This window comes from Sapajus apella, unplaced genomic scaffold (genome assembly GCF_009761245.1).
Source record: "Sapajus apella isolate SASKATOON/1434 unplaced genomic scaffold, GSC_monkey_1.0 scaffold11, whole genome shotgun sequence".
NCBI lineage: Eukaryota > Metazoa > Chordata > Mammalia > Primates > Cebidae > Sapajus > Sapajus apella.
The window spans coordinates 33,702,292-33,715,623 of NW_022436951.1; the positions used below are offsets into that span (position 1 = coordinate 33,702,292).

Sequence of the window (13,332 nt, forward strand, 5' to 3'; positions counted from 1 at the left end):
AAGAGAAGAGACCCATCATTTATAAACTTTGTAAATTTTAGCATCCTGTTGCTGTAGCCAGTAGACATCGGGCATTATGGTGACACATAAGTCATATTACCCCAGGGTTTTCTTCTGTATTGCTTTCCCTTCCAAGGGGAATTGTTTGCATTTTCTGACACATTATCTCTCTTACTGTTTTCATAAACCATGCCAAGGATCTATAAATGCCCAAATATAAAAAAGCATTCTTCTGAATACTGGATTTTTACAAAGAAACAGTACACCTGCCTCTAAATGTATTTTTAAAAATCTTAAATCAGAATGCTTTATTAGAAACACTTGGGTAATTATTTTGAGCTACAGATTTGTGAACCAAGACTGGAATCAATAACAGGTTACTTAAAACAAGCATATCTGTTTGGTGGCTTTATTTCTGTTCTGACATTTTTTATCTCATAAATTCCAATGAGAGTCTTTTTAGGCTCCCCGACTAGATGGGAGATTTTAGCTCAAAATTCACTGGCAATGATATTGTGCAGTGAAGACAGGCTAGTTCACAGAGGGTCTCCACGTCTGTGTTTAGGAATGTAGGCACCCAAGAGGCACAGACACTCTGACTCTCCCCTCTTCTAGATATGGTGCAGCTACTCAGACACACAAGCCATAGATGACCCACTGGAAACAGTAGACCCTAAAAAGTAGCATATAACCCGAAGGCTAGGTTGCTTTGGGATGACTATAAATGTTCTAGAAATCCATAAAACAGGGAGATGATTGTGGCTGGAACAAAAATGAAGGTTGTCGTGGGAGAATAATCCTTCATTGTTAATGTTTGACTGAAATCTCTGAGTGGGCAGTATGTTTTCATGTATTATGGTACACGGGGTACCATAGTAAGTGAAGCAAAAACCAAAAGGGGGTCCCAGCCTCAGCCTAGAGCCTGGGTACATGATCCTTGGAGGGAGCTAGAAATGAGATAGGAGGACAGGAAATACAGTTATTCAAAATAACTTGTGTGTGTTCCTATTGAGTACTTCCAAAAATATTTAAAAATAGGCAACTGTGTAAAGGCTTATTTACTTTTTTATTGTACTTAGTTTCTGGGGTACATGTGCAGATCATGCAGGATTATTGCATAGGTACATACATGGCAATGTGGTTTGCTGCCTCCATCCCCCCCATCACCTATATCCAGCATTTCTCCCCATGTTATCCCCCCCCAACCTCCCCATCCCCCGCTGTCCCTCCCCTAGCCCCCTCAACAGACTCCAGTGTATGATGCTCCCCTCCCTGTGTCCATGTGCTCTCATTGTTCAACACCTGCACAGGTGATCCACATAGTGTGCATTTTAATATTAGTGGCATAAATCATAAACTACAAGATACAGTTTTATATTCATGGATCCTCCTATTGGTATTTTTCATTAATGACTATTAACAGTAATGGCAGGTGGGTTACATGGTACAATGATTAGAGCAAACACATTTCACATCGTGGACACTGGACTGCTGTGGAAATAAGAATAGGCTACAGCTGTGTTGTAGGACTATAGATACAGATTTGTGAGTCGTCAGCATGTAACAGGTTTAAACCATGGCTCTGAAGACCTCACTCTGACTGGGAATGGTTCCTGCTCTCATTCTTGTCCCCGCTGTAGTCTCTTCCCCACACCGTAGCCAGAATAACCTTTGGTAAATGTTTGTCCGATTACATTATTCTGCAGTTGAAATCTTCCATTGGCTTCTGATCTTATTAGAATTAGCCACAATCTCCTTACTATGACAGTTATAGATCTGGGTTGACCAGCTAGCCCAGGCACGGTGACCCACCGAAATCCTGAAGAAGAGCATGGAAGACTTATCTCCATCAGAGATAGAATAATTACTTGTAAGGAAAATCTACTTTCAAGACAATGTTTCTAAAGGAAGAGGATGCAGCAGGTAATCTCAGGCCTCTCACATGGCAACTGAGAAGTTCAGAGGTAGTTAAGCATTGCCCCCAATGTTTCCAGTTATTCACAGGGAAATGAGGGTTCACAGTACCTCATCAGCGAATTCTGTGATTTTCGTTGCTTTGTCTATGTAATTTTTACTATTTGCATCTCCAAAATTTCCAAGATTTGACCTTGAAAATACAAGGTAATCTTCAGTGAGCCTTAGAATAAAAATTAGCACAATATATGACAACACAAATAAATGTTTTCTGTTTGATCTTTCTTTCAACATAAATAATTGTACTAAACTACAGTAACTATGTGTTTTGTTTTGTTTTGGTTTTGATTGTGGTTTCTGGACAGAGATGCGCTGGGTTTAATCCTACACCTGCCTGTTGCAGGCAATAGAGCCTAGGCAAGCCTGCTGACCTGTCTGCCTTCAGATCCTTCCTCTTTAAAACAGAAGTAAAACAACTGCATATACTGTGCAGGCTAGTTTGGAACAGTAAAGGATTTAACATAGCAGTCTTTGAGCCATCTCTGATTCATAATAAGGTATTCAAAAATATTGCTCTTCCGTTTCTCTGTGTACCAGGACGCATTCGAGGCAATAGAAATGTATTTAGTAAACAAAAGAGATAGAGACCTTGCCTCCGTGAAATGTAACTAGTGGAAAAAAGATTACAACTTGAAAAAATAAGCAAGGTAATTATTGGGAAAAAAAAAAAACAAGACAAAAAGAAAAATATAACATAAAAAATACACCTAGGTCACACTATAGCAACCTAAATGTGGAAAATGGGGCAATGAAAGTCTATCTGAGATCAGATTATTTGAAAAGGTGTCTCTTCAAGGCAACAGTCGATCTGAGCACTGAATCAGCAGGAAAGAATCAGCTGTGTATAGCTCCAAGGGAAAAGGATTCCAGACAGAAGGAACTAAAGTCTTAAGTGCCACACGGCAGTGCATTCAAAGGTGCATTCACAAGGGCATTCTTCATGAAACATGATGGTGCCAGCAGGGAGCAAAGCAGACGAGGTGAGAGCACCAGACAGTGACCAACTAATATAGATCTATGATTGTCATGGTAAGGAGATTGTGGTTAATTCTAGTAAGATCAGAAGCCAATGGAAGCTTTTCAACTGCAGAATAATGTAATCGAACATACATTTACCAAAGGTTATTCTGGCTACTGTGTGGGGAAGAGTCTACAGCAGGGACGAGAATGAAAGCAGGAATCATTCCCAGTCAGAGGTCTGGGTAAGAGACCACAGGTACACAGAGAGTAGTGAGAAGGCAGAGAGATGAGTAATTCAGGACCCAACTGATGGGCATGCTGAGAGGTTAGAAGTGGCTGGATTAGGAAACAAGAATAAAGTTTGGGGTTTGAACAATTCAGTAGATTCTAGTGCTATTTCTTAAAATGAAGAAATCGGAGGAATAAGTTGGCACATGACTTCAAGTTACATATGGGATATATTGAATGTGATACACTTATCTAACATCCAAGGCGAAGATATTAGGTATGAAGTTATTTGTAGAAGGCCAGAGCTCCAGTGAAAGTGAGGACTGTAGATACAGATTTGTGAGTCATCGGCATGTAACGGATTTAAACCATGACACTGAAGACCCCACCTGGAGAAAGTATGCCAATGGGAGAAGGGAAAAAACAAGTAACAGATGCCCCAGGCGTATTAAGGAAAGAAAAGAGCCAGTAAGTGAGATTGAAGAAAGAGCCAAAGGAGATTAAAAAGAAAACAGGAGCGTGTTAATGTGGTGAAACCCAAGAGAGAATATTTATTTTGAGAAAAAGATCTACCGTGTCAAAAATAAATGAGGACAGGGAAGTAACCATTGGATCTGATAACATGCAGATAATTTGAAATGTGACCAGAGTTGTCCTAGATTGAAAAAAGCATGTGCCTCTGGTAATCTTTTTTTTTTTTTTTTTTTTTTTTTTTAGACAAAGTCTTGCTCTGTTGCCCAGGCTGGAGCACAGTGATGCAATCTCTGCTCACTGCAGCCTCTGCCTCCTGAGTAGCTGGGATTACAGGCTTGCACCACCACACCCTGCTAATATTTTTTGTATTTTTAGTAGGCACAGGGTTTCACCATGTTAGCCAGGATGGTCTTGATCTCCTGACCTCATGATCTGCCCGCCTCAGCCTCCCAAAGTGCTGGGATTACAGGCCTGAGTCACTGGCCCGGCTCTGGTGATCTCATGTGTGAAAATGTTATTTCATTTATAACTGGCTTCAAGTATACCACATCTAAACTGGAGTTCTTCATTCATCTACAAAAATTTCATCTAGTAATTAATTGCTAAAAAATTCACAAATACTGGATTTGTTCCATCTAAATGGGCCAGAATCTTGCATATGTCCTAGCCTTCACATGATATTACTTCTACTGCCTAACATCTAAAATATGATTTTATTTTTATTGAGTGAAATTTTAAGTTCTCATTAAATTCAACCTTGCTAATTATTTATAACAGCTTCATTTTATCCTTACTCTTATTTCGGCTCCCTCTACTTATATTCATACACCATTCATTTTTCATAATGAGATTTTTAAATTTATATAATTTAATCTGCTTGCCCATATTGGTATATAATTGAATTTATACCTTCAATTATATTTTTCAGTAGGAAATATGTTTTCATTCATCAGTGCATGAACAAACATGTTTTTCCTTTTTATCTGAATCTTGATTTTATAATATTTTCCACATGGATGAGATTCATGCTAATCTGGCTGCCAATTGCTAAATGCATATATGTAAACAACTAGTTTTTATATAAATAAATAAATGTTTACATAAAACTGCTTTTGAACTAAGCTAATAATAAATGAACATACGTCTATTACTTTACTGTGTGCTGAGGACTTAATTGTGCCCACTACAATTCGTATATTGAAACTGTAATCGCCAATGTGACCTCATTTGTAGGTAGGGCTTTTAGGAGACGATTAAGGTTAAATGCGGTCATAAACTTGGGGATCTAATCCAATAGGATTTTAGTTTTATAAGAAGAGAAAGATACAGAGATCTCTTTGTGTCTTTATGCATACATACCAAGGCAAGGGTGTGTAGGGACACAGTGAGAATGTGACTGTCCAGAAGCCAAGAAGAAAGGTCTCTCCAGTGCCCACAATAGCCTTGGACTTTCAAGTTCCAGAACTGTGAGAAATAAATTTCTGTTGTTTAAGCCATCCAGTCCATGATATTTTGTTATGGCAGCTGGAGTAGACTAAGACACTATGTCTATTTTAGAAAAAATAGCAAGCAAATATTTTTCAAATTTTTAAATTATGTATTTCATATGCATCTATAAATCCATATATTAAATATTACTTTTTCATTCTGAGGGACTGTAATCTCTTCCAGCTTCCACAAGGGGGCGTAGTTTCAAGGGCAAGAACTTCCCAATGCCCCCTTCCCTCTCTCCATCTGGGATACTTAACAGTCTTTGTTTTAATTTTCACAGGCATGGGAAAATAATCGAAGACAATCACTCCAGAGGAAGTTTAAAGGAACTCTTCTCATTGGCCAGGGGTCTTGGAGAAAGTGGGAATTCCACTCAGGTTAAAAGTCCCTGTCTCCCTCTTCTAGGCGGATTTCTCCTTCTGGGGTCCCCTTCCATTCTCATGGAAGCTGCTTTTCCTTCCCTGGAAGCTGCTTCTCCTCCCCTGGGTTCCATCTTTCTGGATTCTCTCACTCAGTGTGAAAGTGGCTTTTCTTCCCTGGTTTTCCCCTTCTGGGAACCCTTCTCAACTCAGTGTGAGAGCTGCTTTTCCTTCTTCTCAGTGTGAGAGCTAGTTGTTTCTCTCTCTTCCCTTCTCCTTCTTTTTCTCTCTCCCTCTCTTTCTCTCTACCTAAATAGATCACTTTCTGCAAAAACTATTTGGGGTCCGGTATTTTCTTGCAAGCACACCATGCTGTGGTCCCCTCTCCCATTCTTGGGTAACTGAGGGACCAAGAGCCCGGAAGAACATTCTCTCGGGGAAGCTGAGCACACCTCTGCACCCCCAAACCCAGAAACAATTCCTAATTTGTTTTTGAGATAAGTCTGTGTTGATATATAGATAATATGTGCTACTTTGGATTATTCTCTGATATCTCATTATTTTATTGATAGATTTAGGCTCTTTGATTTTTCATTGTTTCAAACAATGATGAAATGAGTATTCTTTAGAGGTCATTTTGAACTTGCATAAGATTTTCATGTGATGGTGACCAGATATTCAGGTCTGAGTGGGGGCAGTCTGTTTATGCCTACTGTAAATCAGATGTTATTTTTAGCAACCTTTGACATTCCACTACATATGATTAATTACTCACTGAGACTCCTTTTGGATGTATTCCTTAGAAATGGACTTACTGGGTTTGAAGTTAAAAATATAGTCCGGTTTATTAAAGACTTCACTTTGTCTTCAAAATTACTACATGGGTTCAAGCTCCCAAGAAAATTTTGTTTCTAAATTACCTTGACAATGAATTTTGTATCTAACTTTCTCATCTTTAGCAATAGGAAAATATAGAGTGGCATTTTAATTTTAAATATACTATCTTCTCATTATTAATAAGCACATGAAGGGATGCTTAAACATTTTGGGTATTTAGATTTTTTGACTATGAGCTTTCTTTTCAGATTCATTGACAATGTACTGAATCATGTTGCTTTATACATGCTGATTTTAAGAGATATTAGGATATTTCAGATAATAGTCACTGGTAAAACTATAAAAGCAAATATAAGTTCCTGATTGATCACTTGTCTCTTGTTTCTGGTGTTTTATTTTTTTCTAATTATAATGTATCTAAGTCTATAAAGATTCCTATTTTGGGCATTTTTCTCAATATCATTCCAAAAAGAAAAATATAGTTAAGCAGCATAAGGATTATGAGAAAAAGCAAACATTGTGTTTTTCTACCTGGGATATTCATATAGACATTCATATAAAACAGAAGAATCAACAGAAAAGCAAGGGATAAAATGTGAGTACAAAGCAGCTATGAAGATTTAAATACAAATCTATTGCAATTCAGAAAATGTCATTAGAAAATGCAATAAAATACCATTTGCATGAACATTTTCAGGAATTACCTTAGAAATGCTAGTTTTTTAGAAAGTAAATTTTAAAAGCCAATTATGTCAAATAAAAGAGTAAATAAATGGCACACAAACTAAATATTGTTAATATAACCATCCTTCCCAAATTAAACAAAATATTTAATGTTATTCCAATAGAAAACTAAAAGATTTTGGCAATTGAACAATTTTGTAAAATTTATATGACAGTACAAAACCCTTTAGAATTATAAGCCAATTCTGAAAAAGAACAGAAGGAGATATTCTACTATATAGATGACAATATTACAAAGGCAAAGTCATGCACTCTTAAAGGTATAGATAAATGGACCAATATTAGAGAATAGAAAGAGTCTAGATTGCAAAGCACAGTTGTTTAGATCCTAGACTGTGAATCTAAATCACCAGGTTGGAAAAACTTGCTCACTATGTAGAAAAAATAAAATGAGATCAGTACCTCAGTTTAAACTTCTTAGAAAATCTTCTAGATATAATTCAGGAACATAAAAAAGAAAAGCTATGAAACACTTGTGGAAAAAAATAGGACAGCATTTTATAGAAATCTTCTCCATCCTAAAATCATAAACAAGGTGCAAATTGCAAAACATAGTAATTGGTTGATAATGAAAATGTTATTTATCTATTCACTGGGAAGGTTGCTTTAGAGTTATCTCATATTCTACTAAGTTAAGTTAAAATTTCTATCCTATTTGTCTTGCATGAACTAATGTCGAAACAAGGCATTTCAGCCTCTGTGCCTCTCCTAGCCCTGACACAGAATGTCTCTGTTCCCAGCTTTCCTCAGATGCCCCGAGCATCTCAGAGCTCACCTTACCTCACTGACTCCAGCAGTCTTCCTGTCCTGTTAGGTCGGGGCTTCTCAACTCTGATTTTGTTTTTCAGGGGACATTTGAAAACTCTAGAGACATTTTTGGTTGTAACAACCAAAGAGGAGATTCTAGAGTTATTCAGTGGGCAGAGGCTGACTAGGGATGTAGCTACTCACTCATCAGTGCACAAGCAGCCCTCCATCGTAACAAAGATATTTCTAGCCTAAAATACCAATCATAACTCTGTACTGGACTAGGTGTTCCTTGTTAACGCAGATTGCGGCCTCCAAAATTTAACCCCCAGCAGTGAGCACAGCAGCTAAGGCAGAATTGAAACTCAAATATATTTTATTAAATGAATTATTAATTTCATTGATTTGTTACTGCCAATGGGATGTAATAATTTTTCCCTGATGCTTTTACTTCTTTCACAGGACCTGCTATTTTAGTCACCTATAAAATCTTCAACCCCAGATGGATTGCATTGAAGTTCATTTCTACTTCTCAATTACCAGTTTCTTTTAAGACTATTGTTCTATTAAGACTATCTATTAATATTTCCATTCTAATACATGATAAGGGAACCACTCTGATATCAAGGTAATTTAAGAATGCAACTTGGAGTCAATAATCCTACAATTGAATAAAAATATCAATATGTTATGCAGCCTTAAAATCATCCTACAAAATAGCTGAAATTAAGACATAGCCCTAAAGGAAAACAGTTTAGGTATATCAGTTTGTCTATAAACTGGCCTATAAAGACTCCACAAAACTGTCTTTATTAGAATTTCTGTTTTAGAATCCTCAGCTATATTAAATATAAGAAATACAGAAATAGATATAAAAAGTCTCTTTTACACTTTAATAGCATGAAGGAAGTTAGGAATAGATTTGAAATACAAAATGAGAAGTTGAAGTTCATTTTTTACATGCAGAATTTTCAGTCATTTTTACAAACAAAAAGGTCTTCCTACAAGTGTTGCTCTTGCTGTAATCTAAGAGGTTTAAAAGCAATTTTTGGCAAACAGGTTGTAATCAATCTGATTAGCCAGGAGGGCTCAGAGAAGCCACTTGAACAGACATTTGCAACAATGGCGTCTTCTTTGGGAAGTGGAATGATGAAATACATTGCCTTTGACTTCCATAAGGAATGTAAAAATATGAGATGGGATGGACTAAGTATTTTATTGGATCAGGTAGCAGAAATGCAAGATTAAGTTATTTTCTACTGGACTCTGCTGGCCACGTGGTGACAAACCAGGAAAGCATGTTCCAAAGCAATTGCATGATTGTCTAGGCAGAACCAATGTGATCCAGAGTTTGCTAGCTTGTCATTCACTTCAGGCCCAACTTCAGAGACTAGAAGTTTTGCATGTGGGACAAAAGCTGGAAGAACAAGATGAATATGAGAAGATTTACAAAAGTGCCTGGGCTGACAATGTAAATGTCTGTGCCAAGCAATATGCGGGAACTGGTGGTGCCTTGAAGACTGACTTTACCAGAGCTGTGAAGAGCACTCATTTGGGACTTATAATGGGTGGCTGGAACTCAATGATATGGTATTATAAGAACAACTTCGCCAATGCATTTAAACAAGATTCCATAGACTTATTTCTTGGAAACTATTCAGTGCATGAATTAGAATCTCATAGTCCTTTAAGCGTTCCAAGGGATTGGGAATCCCTGGCTTTGCCTATTATCATGGTTGTTGCCTTTTCAATGTGCATTATTTGTTTGTTTATGGCTGGTGACGCTTGGACAGTAACGCTGGCCTATGTGCTCTTCTGGGGAGTTGCAAGCATTGGAACATTTTTTATCATTCTTTACAATGGCAAAGATTTTGTTGGTGCTCCCAGACTGGTGCACAAAGGAAAGATAAACTGATTTTGTGTTTGTGGAAAGCAGCTTGGCTTGGAAGATTCCATTATGCAGAACTGGAGTCTTTACTGACCTGCTTTCCACATCAGCCCAAGGTCTTTTTAATGCCTTTATCCAAAAGCAGATCTTGTGCTCTGTGCAGGATGATGACAGAATTGATCGATATTACTGCCTTGATGGTCTCTTTACTCTTGGGACAGTTATTAATTTGAAGCTGTACTGTAATTAAAATAATAATCTGAGTTCACCTTGCAGAATGGAAGCTGAATCTGTTCATTTGATTCTATTGATTATCAGTTTAATCAGCTGTTGCAGAACAAGTAATATATTTAAAAACCTAGCTTCTTTCATTGTTTAAAACAGTAAAATTACTTTTGTAGCTCAGTTTCATTATTGTCCCTGTAGAAGCAGTCACTGTTAGCAGGCATACTTTTTCACACATCTTTGGACTTTTCTTAAAAGTTCAATAATAAGCTAACTGTGTTTGTAAAATGTAAGTCTCTTACAGACATCAAGTAGTTTGATGAGACAGTCTGTGACTTCATTATAAGAAAGGGGAGAATGAGGTCTGGGGTTCTTTAAAGTTTCTGGTGGTCGCGTCATGACTTGAATCAGCTTGAACTGCTAGTGCACCAGCAGTTTAAGTGTGAAGAGAGAATTCAGATATACTTTATCTTTTTTAAAAAGTGTAAGTAAAATCAAAGAATGTAAAATCTGTCTCTTATGCTAGAGGTCCAAAGCTGCCTCTGATTTAAAGATTGTCCCAGTGTGAAAGATGCCCATGACTGGTCAGCTCCTTCCTCCTATACATTTGGGTTTCGTTGAGGGTCACTCATTGAGACATGCACGCCTCTGAGAGGGTCTCGTTCTAGATTTCATATTGCACTTGGGGGGCAACAGCTGCTTTTCCACACATGGTACTCTTGATGCCTCACTCTGTCAAGGATTTTGTTGGCTATCAATAAATGTGCGTAAAACTTAGTGCTTCCAGGTAGTTATAGTTCTGCAAATCAAGGACATTAATTTATGTGCAAAAACAAACCTGAAAAATATGCTTCAGAAACTGTGCATAGTTCTAATTGTAAGTCAGATTGTATATTCAAATTGTAATTATGAGATTTAAATAATTACCACTATTTTAAAACAATTCAATTAAACACTGCTATAATATTTCAAAAAAAAGTAATTTGTAATGGTTTAAAAGCAATTTATGTGGCTCGGTTTCACAAAGATTGGTTTTACTGGGATAATGATAAAAACTCCAAGGCTGCTGGTTAACCATCAACTCTTGTTGTTTTCAAATCCACAGATGCACAGCTTCTTTTCAGCAGTAGTTCATTTAGAGACCAACAAGCATTTATGCCCTCCTGACCCTCTGAGCACTTTACCACTATGGGAACCAGTCTCCTGCTCATGGACCAAAGGTGACGGATCACCAGAGTCAGTTTTATTTCTGGAAGTGGGATGAGAAACACAACTGTGCATCTAATCCTCTTTAAATACCAATTTCCCATAGAGGTAATTTTTTTTCACTCATTTTTTAGGGGGCATACTTTGAGAATTATGGTGGAGTTCTCTAGGAAGCTTGTCCAGGCCTTTAAACCGGGACGATCAGGAGGGTCAGGTGGTAGACTGGAAGGTCATTCTAGCAAAGTTGGTTTATGCCAACTACTCAGAAGACAGTGGTAAATAAATCAGAGGCACTGCACAAAGTAGATGTATAGCAAAGGTGGGAGACAAGTGAAGGCAGCTATGTAAAGACAGAAGAAAGACTTACAAATACACTGGGGGTAGGTTGGGGAGCCAGGGGTCTTCAGAGAGAATGTCCTCAAGGACACTGCCTGGAGCCACTGCAGAAAATCAGCTCATTCAGTTCTACTGGTGGTTGAGCGTAAACATTAAATTTCCACCTGTCACCAAGGATGAGGAGTCAGATTCTATGCTGAATTTTATGCAAGAAAATGTTTATGGACTATTATGTTATGTGAAATTGCATACCTGATTTAGTTAAAAAGTTTAGTTACATTATTAATTAGAATAATGATTGACATATCCTACTGTGACTTTTTTTTTTGAGACAGTCTCACTCTGTCACCCAGTTTGGAGTACAGGGACGTGATCTTGGCTCACTGAGACCTCCGCCTCCCAGGTTCAAGTGATTCTCCTGCCTCAGCCTCCCAAAATGCTGGGATTATAGGCCTAAGCCACTGCACCTGGCCTTCACTGTTATTTATTATTATTATTATTATTTTTAGACAGAGTCCAGCTCTATTGGCCAGGCTGGAGTACAGTGGTGCAGTCTCGGCTCACTGCAATCTCTGACTCAATCGCTCAAGCAATTTTCCTTCCCTGAGTAGCTAGGACTATAGGCGTGCACCACCACACCCAGCTAATTTTTTGTATTTTTAGTAGAGATGGGGTTTCACCATGTTGGCCAGGATGGTCTTGATCTCCTGACCTTGTGATCTGCCTGCCTTGGCCTCCCAAAGTGCTGGAATTACAGGCATAAGCCACTGCACCTGACCCCTTCCGTGATTTTTAAATGGAAGCCATGAGTCTTTTCTGACTACTTTGTGGGGCGAGAAGATGTGTAGAGAGGTTTTATCTTTCTGGACCTCTCGTAGGCTGCTTTCTCTACTCCTAGTCCTGGATTTTACATGATCACTTCCTGGCACTGGATCTTAAGAGCCCAGCAGGTCCCAAGGCAGCACCTGAGGCAGTTGGGTCAAGTCAAGGCAGCTTAAAGAAAGCTCCCTGCTCTAAGGAAGTAGATGGCTTGTGCTGATTTACAATAAGTTCTCCAGGCTTGTCCCAACCATGAGGGGAATACCCTGTGTCCAGCATCTGAGCCAGTGCCCACCCAGCCACCACCAAGGCACAGACACTCACGCTCCTGCACACTCAAACCTGGACTCTGAGAAAGCAGCTGTCCACTGCAGGGTCAGAAATTAACCCTTTCAGCAAAATCTGCTAATAGGCCACTATTCGCTTGAAGGACTGCAAGCTTAATGGAGTATCAAAGACCTTTTAGGCGGCGATCTCTCTGTAAAGTAACTCCTTTGCTTACCCTGCTTAGATGCTTATTCATGAAGATGTGACAGAGTGGATGTGGGAATGAGGCTGGCCTCATCCATGCTCCTGTTATGTATGACAGCAGTGTCTTTAATTAGGCAGTCCATGTGTGATGCTCCCCAGAAAGAACCAGACAGATGCAGTCCTTGGCAGAAGTCATTGCCCTCTGGCCTTGTCTCTGTCCTTCCTCCCACCTGCTATGCATCCCGCGTCTAGGACCACTTAAACACCCAATATGCACTGGACTGATTCCAGTGATTGTCCATGCATCATGCTTAGCAAGTGTGAGCCCGCCTGTCACAGGCCTGCGGCCAACTGATTTCATTTGCATAGGGGGAGTCACATTTGAGAAAATAATGTCTATGCCTGTTACTTCTCCCCTATGACCTCCTCAGTGCAGGTAAGAGGTAGGAACTGCCACATGCCGCAGGCCCTGGGGTGGGTCCAGCTCCAGTTAGCATCCACCCAGGGGCGCTGGGAGATCTAAGAGGGGACCCAAGACAACAGAATCAGACTTCTCCAGCTTGAACAGAATTG

At 38.8% G+C, this 13,332-nt stretch overlaps 1 pseudogene; it reads left to right on the plus strand.

The window, feature by feature from the left end:
• The first annotated feature begins 8,883 nt into the window (after positions 1–8,883).
• Positions 8,884–9,934, plus strand: LOC116552187 (annotated as a pseudogene).
• The last annotated feature ends 3,398 nt before the right edge of the window (positions 9,935–13,332 follow it).